The sequence below is a fragment of the Micropterus dolomieu genome, linkage group LG07 (genome assembly GCF_021292245.1).
Source record: "Micropterus dolomieu isolate WLL.071019.BEF.003 ecotype Adirondacks linkage group LG07, ASM2129224v1, whole genome shotgun sequence".
In the NCBI taxonomy this organism is placed as follows: Eukaryota; Metazoa; Chordata; class Actinopteri; order Centrarchiformes; family Centrarchidae; genus Micropterus; species Micropterus dolomieu.
The window spans coordinates 17,046,480-17,053,775 of record NC_060156.1 but is presented as its reverse complement, the minus strand read 5'-3'; positions in this window follow the sequence as shown (position 1 = coordinate 17,053,775).

Genomic DNA, 7,296 nt, shown 5'->3' with positions numbered 1-7,296 from the left:
GTGACTTGCCTTGATATGATGCTGCACAGTCAAAAACTACACGGAGCTTTCCTTTTTGGGGGTGGTAAACCCCGTGATGAGGTATATACCAGACCCTCCCATTGTCAGACTGGGTCTCTTCATCTGGTACCGGGACAGCATAGCCTTTGCTCAACAGGTCAGACATGAAGCTTTGATATTCACTGTGAAAGTCTTTGTTTTTGACAAGTTTTCTTTTCAGGTTTTCTGCGCTCTGCACAACTACACTGCGGTTGTTAGGCATCTTGACATATCTGTTTCTCAGGGGAAGTCCTATGGTATGGTGACCATCAACACTTTTTGCTGTTTCACTAACACAGTCCATAAACTGAACGTCTTCTCTTGATATTTCCTGTTTTTCCTCACTGGCCTTTTCAGGAAAATCATGATTAAACTGCTGTACCAACAGGTTCTCCACACTAGCAATAGAAATGCGATTCACAGAAACACTGGGAATACTCTCAGATGCAGTGTTGCAACTGTCTCTCCTGAGAGGACCATTGATGACCCAACCCAGGATTGTTCGAACTGCATATGGACCATTATCCTCACTGTGAATTACTTCCCATGGTTCCATAGCCTTGTGCACATCACATCCTATTAAAAGTCCAATGTCTGCATCTATGTGTGGAAGCTGGATTCCTTGCAAATGTGGCCAGTTTTCCAAATCCTCAGGCACTGGAATGTTCTCTTTAGACACAGGAATATCTTTGTGGGTGTAGATCTCAGGTATGTCAATGTAAATGTTCTCTTTCAAACCACACACCTCTAGTCCTTTAATATGGTAGCTTGACTCCAACTTTTCCTGTCCCATCGTGCGAAGCAGGATTTGAGTACTCTTGCCTTCCATGTTGAGCTGTCTCATCAAGCTCTCTGCGCAGAAAGTGGCTTGACTTCCATTATCCATGAATGCCTAAGTCTGAATGATCTTATTGCTCTTCTTTGATTTGACACACACAGGTACAATCGACAGCACACAACTGTCTTTTCCGGCCCCAGTAGCTCCACAAATTCCACCTGAAATGTGAGCTATTGTACCAGTCTCTGTGTTTTCGGCAGTGTCTTTCTGCCTGCTTTCTGCAGCTACATCATCCTTTTCTTTTGAGAAGTGGAGCATGCTTGGATGTTTCTTAGAACAATATTCACATGAAGCTCTTTTCTTACAGTCTTTGCTCAGATGTCCTTGTGTCAAGCATGCAAAACACAAAGCCTTTCTGATTTTGTGACATTCTGCAAGTATGTGTTGTTTTTCACAATATACAAAAGGCTTCTGGAAGGCACTGATGTTGCAATGGAATGAGTTTCTACCATTATCTGGTGGCCTTTCAATTGCTGTAGGTGCAACACTTGTAGCAAATGCACTCCCCTTTGGCCTGGATGATTTTGTCGCATTTACATGATATTTTCCCTTATCTTCAGCATCCTTTATGTCACCGAAAACAGGATCCACAGCTATTTTAGCTTGTCTGTTTATGAACATGACTAAATCTGAAAACTTTGCTCTTGTACCACGTTTTTCTTGAATGTCAAATGCAGAAACTCTCGACATTTCTCTCATTTTGTACGATAACTTGGAGACAATGTTTCTGAGGTTAGTGGGACTGTCCATTTCTGTAAGTTGGGTAATGTCTTGAGTGGCGTTGTTACATCCAGTGAGGAACAAAGAGTACCTCTGAAGGGCCTTGCCGTCATCTGGTTTTATTTGTGGCCAGCTGAATGCTCTACTCATATAGGCAGTTGCGATTTTTAGTTCACTGCCATGGTGATAAGTTAGCAACTTCCTCGCCTCACTATAACCTTGATAGGGACTCATATGCTGGCAACTTCTGACTAAGTCCCTGGGTTCCCCTCTGATAAACTGCTCTAGGTAATATAACCTGTCACTGTCACTATCAGCTTTGGCATGAATGGTATGATCAAATGCTCTTATGAAAGCTTTGAACTCAAGTGGATCACCACTGAAAAGAGGCACATCTCTCTGGGGCAAATGTGACAGTCTTTGCTGTTTGACTAACATCTCAGTGATATCATTTTGTTTCAACATTACTTCACACAGATTTACTGGGCTTCTGTTAACATTAGATTGTGTGTCAGTTTCTTGTTTCACTTGAAGATCATCTGCCTTTAATTGACCAATGTGCTCATAATTTACCATAGGCTGTTGGTTATGTAGCTGTGGCATTCCTGGTAAGACAGTCTCAGGATGAATTCCTACATCACCTTTGCAGTTGTCATACTCACTGTTTTCCAACACTTGTATTTTTGCTGTAGAAGCAGCAATAGCTATCTCAAGCTCAAGTTGTTCCTTCTTTGCCTTTAATTTGCATTCTTCGATGTCCAACGCCTGCCTCTGTTTTAGTGATGCTGCACATGCAAGTAAGGCAGCACGTTCTGCTTGTTCTTTCTGTCGCACCGATGATATGGATGAGACTTTGGATGATCTTGAAGAGCGGCAACTAGCTGAGCTCGTTGTGCTTTTGTCTGCAGACTTCCTCTCCACTGGTGTGGCAGCCACAGACTCCTGATGTTGTTGCCTTGATGTAGCTATCCATGTTTTAACATCAGTTATGAAAATGCTGAACTGTTCCATTTTTGGCTTGAACCAATACATCTGATCAGCATCGTGTTCATCGTCAGGTAACAGCAACAGTACATCATCATTTGAATAAGTAAACTCTTCTAGCAGTTTTGAGGATTCATTTAAATGTTCATCAACAATGTCTGGATTTTCATTATCTTTCATTAGTCTTTCAATCTTGTTCCTTTTTGATGTTAACTGTGACAACTTGGATCGTCTTGCACCTATAAGCCTGCTCACTTGTTCTTCCAGACCCTTTTCGGTGTACCTTGGCGCCCTCTTCTGGCTAATCCGGCTGCAGCAGCTCTGAGCTCTTGACTTTGCATCGTGTGAATCGTCAGCCATTATGGCTGTGAATACAACTTCTAGTTCGACAAATGATGGTCTATGACATAAAGCTCACCAGGCTTTCGTAAAGAATATCATCTTCTGAAGACCAAAACATTCTAGTTGTCTTATTCTCACAAGAAGTTGGGCAGCACCCTCATTTTGGCATGCTTCTGCGGCATAACAGTATTCTTTACTTTTTCACAACTCTTGTCCTCATGTTTCCTTTTGACTTCTTTCCTGCAGTTCTTTGGGCACTTATCTGCAGCTTTACTCTTGTCTAGGTCTGTTCTGTTCTTGGGAAGTCAGTGGTGGCTCTCGCGACGCGTTGTCATCGCCGTCGTTGTCTTCTTGCTGTCGAGCCAGGTTGTTTTACTTAATGTAGTGGCTATCTAAATTGTTCGTAATTATAAACTTCAACTAAACTTACTTCTGTTATCATAACCACATTGTATGAACGACGTAAGACAATTTTACGCGTTGAGTTGGCCCGGATAGAACCAACGACGGTAAAACAACCGTGTTGCTCCGCCGTCCACACTCGTTTATTGTTTTCCTTCCTTACCGCTTCCTTCAACCTTCAAAATAAGAGTTCTAATACAGAAGTTGCACCGAAATACCAAAATAAACACAAGAATGACAGAGTAACAAATGTTATAACATAAACAAACTTGCTACTAATAAATGGCGCTTACAGTACATTTTGAGAAAAATTGGGAAATTGAGTTTCTAAAGGATATTGTAGGGTATGAGATGTTATCAATCAAATTCCTAACTGTTTTGTTAGGGATTTTAACCTTATTAAAGACAATTCCTCCAACTAAAAGTACGGGGAGAGAAGGGGTGACAGGAGTGGGGTTCATTAACATTCCCCGAATTAAACACATAAAAGAGTTGGGGATAGCATTAGTTATGGAGTTAAAATGATTACGATTGGCAGTGAGGTCGTGTCTTAGACAGAAGTTCTCATATGACATGAGATAACCCTCACTGTCTACTAAATGGATCACAGACCAAATACCCTTATCCATCCAGTCCTTGTTGTACAGCGATTTGTTTTTGACCGTAATATATCTATTATTCCAAATTGGGGAGTTATGAGGGGTGAAGTTATGATTATATAGGAGTTTCCAATATAACAGAACCTGCTGGTGAAAAAGGGATAGTTTAATTGGAAGTCTTTGAATAGTGAAATCACACTTTAGTAAGAATTCTATACCTCCTAATTTCTCAAAGTTTTCTGGGGATATGATACCAAAAGTTATTGTTGTTCAGAAAGGATTTTAACCAATTAATTTTTAAGGTTCCATTCATAAAGTCAAAATCAATAGCTTGCAGGCCACCATCCTTAAATGTTTTGGTCATCTCTGTTTTCTTAACATAGTGGACTTTCCTTCTCCAAATATAGTCAAAATTGATTTGGTTGATCTTTTTAATAGCTCTATTAGGAATAGCAACTGAGTATGTAGGATAAATACACCTTGAGATACTTTCCATTTTAGTCAAAAATATATGGCCCAATAAACTAATATCTCGCAACATCCATGAGTTAAGTCTACTTCGGCATTGCTCTATTACTTTCCACACGTTCAGGTTTTCACATTCAGTCAAATTTTTTGAGATATGTATACCCAAGTATTTAACAGTGGACCTTATAGGGACATTGTGTGCTTCAGTCAAATCATAAGCATGAATAGGCATTAATTCACATTTGGTCAAGTTTAGTTTTAAACCAGAGGCTTTGGAGAAGACTAATAGATTAATAGATTGTAGTATCTTTGGGACTTCAGATAGTTGTTTCATAAAAATAGTTGTATCATCAGCCAGCTGGCTGATGATAATTGGACTACCGAGAACATTCAATGGCGCGTTGTTAGAATTTTTAATGAAAATAGAGAGCATTTCAGTCGCTATTATAAAGAGAAATGGGGAAAGAGGGCAGCCTTGCTTAACCCCACGTTTGACTGTAAAACGGGGAGAAGTACCACTTGGTAAGGAGACGGAGCAATTAGTATTATCATACAGGGATTGAATAACGTTTTGAAAATTATTACCAAAACCAAATAATCTTAGACAGTCAAAAATAAACGGGTGTTCAATTGACTCAAAAGCTTTATAAAAGTCAAGGAAAAAAATAAAGCCATCATCTACAATTAATTGTCTGTAGTCCAGAAGGTCGAGCACTAAACGAATGTTATTATGAATGGATCTGTTCTTCATGAAACCAGATTGAGAGTCGCTGATGATTTTGTGTAGATTTGTTTTTAATCTGTTAGCATAGATAAGGGTTACAATTTTGTAGTCGGTGTTCAACAAAGTTATAGGTCTAAGATTGTCTATTATTTTAGGATCCTTGCCGGGCTTTGGGATTAAAGTAATTATACCTTGTTTCATGGAAGGGGGAAACGTAAAATGCCTAATTGCCTCTTTTTACATAAGAAAAAATGAATCTTTTAGTAAGTCCCAGAAATGTTTATAAAAATTGGTTGTAAGACCGTCATTACCAGGTGATTTGTTTAAGGACAAACATTCTACTGCTTTATCCAGCTCGTTTAAAGTCAAATCAGCATCGCATAACTCTGCAAATTCATCGTCTATGTGGGGGGATAAAATCCTTGATATGCTGAAAGAAGGAGTTAGCATCATTAAAAGAAAAGTCAGACGAATATAATTTAGAGTAGAAAGAGACTATTTCCTTGGCAATCAAGGCAGTATCTGTAATTACTTGGTTATGAATCAATAAGGCATTGATTGAATTCCTCTCCTGCCTTCTCTTTTCTAAACGACAAAAGTATGATGTGCTCTTTTCTCCTTCCTCAACCCATTTCACCCTGGATCTGATATAAGCCCCTTCAGCTTTTCTAAGATAGACTTTGTCAAGTTTAGTTTGCAGAGTAAGTAATGCCAGTTTATCACTGTCAGAAGGTGGTGTCTTATTGGAGTAAGTGTTTATTTCTTTAATAATGTTAACTTCTATTAGTTTGTTAGACCTGCTGTGAGATTTTCCAAAGTGTATAGAGTATTCCCTAATTTTAAATTTCATAAAGTCCCATTTTAAAACATAAGATGGCACAGAAACATCAGTCATCACGTCTGAAATTATGGTTTTGATACCCTCATGAAATGATTGGGATTTAAGAAGACTAGAATTGAATTTCCAGTACCCTTTGTTTCTGCGAAGCGCACCAGGGGGATTACACACAAGCTTAATGACAGAATGATCTGTGAGAGGAGCAGCTGACATACTGCAGTCAGAAACAGAGTCCATCATAGAGGGAGAGACTAACCAGAAGTCTATTCTAGACTTTGCTTCATTGTTTGGTTTGAACCATGAAAATGGTTGGGAGTCAGGGTATTTAAGGCGCCATGGATCCAATAGATTGTGGGTACCACAAAAATCAGAAAGGATTGGGTTAAAAGAGCTGTTTTGACATTTAAAATCGCCCCCCATAATTATATTTGCAGCAGGATAAGTTAACTTTAGGTTTTCAATAGCAACAGAAACATCCAAAATAAACTGTTTTGATTTGGGTTATTGAAGCCATAAACGTTGACAAGAATACAGTACTGCTCATCAAAGCTCAGGACACAGATTATCCAATGACCATTGTTACTTCTTCTTGAGGTTACTAATTTACCCGGTGAGTTAGAAAATAAAATAGCTAAGCCTGCCGATTTAGTGGAACCATGATCAAAAAGAATTTGGTCACCCCATTGGTTTATCCCGAATTTTTCATCCACCAGTTTTGAGTGAGTTTCTTGTAGCAAAATAAAATAAGCTTTTTCGCCCTTACAAAATAAAAATATTGATTTTCTTTTTGTGTTATACCTTAGGCCCCTAGCATTAATTGAAATACAAGAAAAAACAACATTCATTCTAAGAACAAACAAGCAAACGCTAGAAAAAATGAACTTCAACTAACTGTAATTGAAGAAAAAGGAGGCCTAAGTAACAGGTAGTGTCCCTTTTAATGTCCAGAAGTCAATCTAAACCATCCAACCCGTTTGTTACAAACAAGAAGTACTTCAATTACATTTTCATAAGTATAGGCAATATACCTTGTGTGCCGCTGCTAAGTAATTCTCTGTCCGTTGATATAACCAGCACCACCTTTGAAGTAAGCCCGTTTTCCGGCTGCTCTCGCTTGTTGTATCTGTGGCCACAGCATCGCTCGCGACTCTTTGTCTGCCTTACAGAGGTCTTCGATGAAGCCGATCCGAAGCTCCCTGCAGATAGCTGAATCTTTGGTCATCTTCCACAGCGCGTCTCGGTGTGTTCTTTGGGTGAACTGGACGATGACATGCCTCGTTTTTTTTTCCTCGCGTCTGCCCAGTCGGTGAGCCGAGTCCACGATGTAGTTAATGTTTGGAGC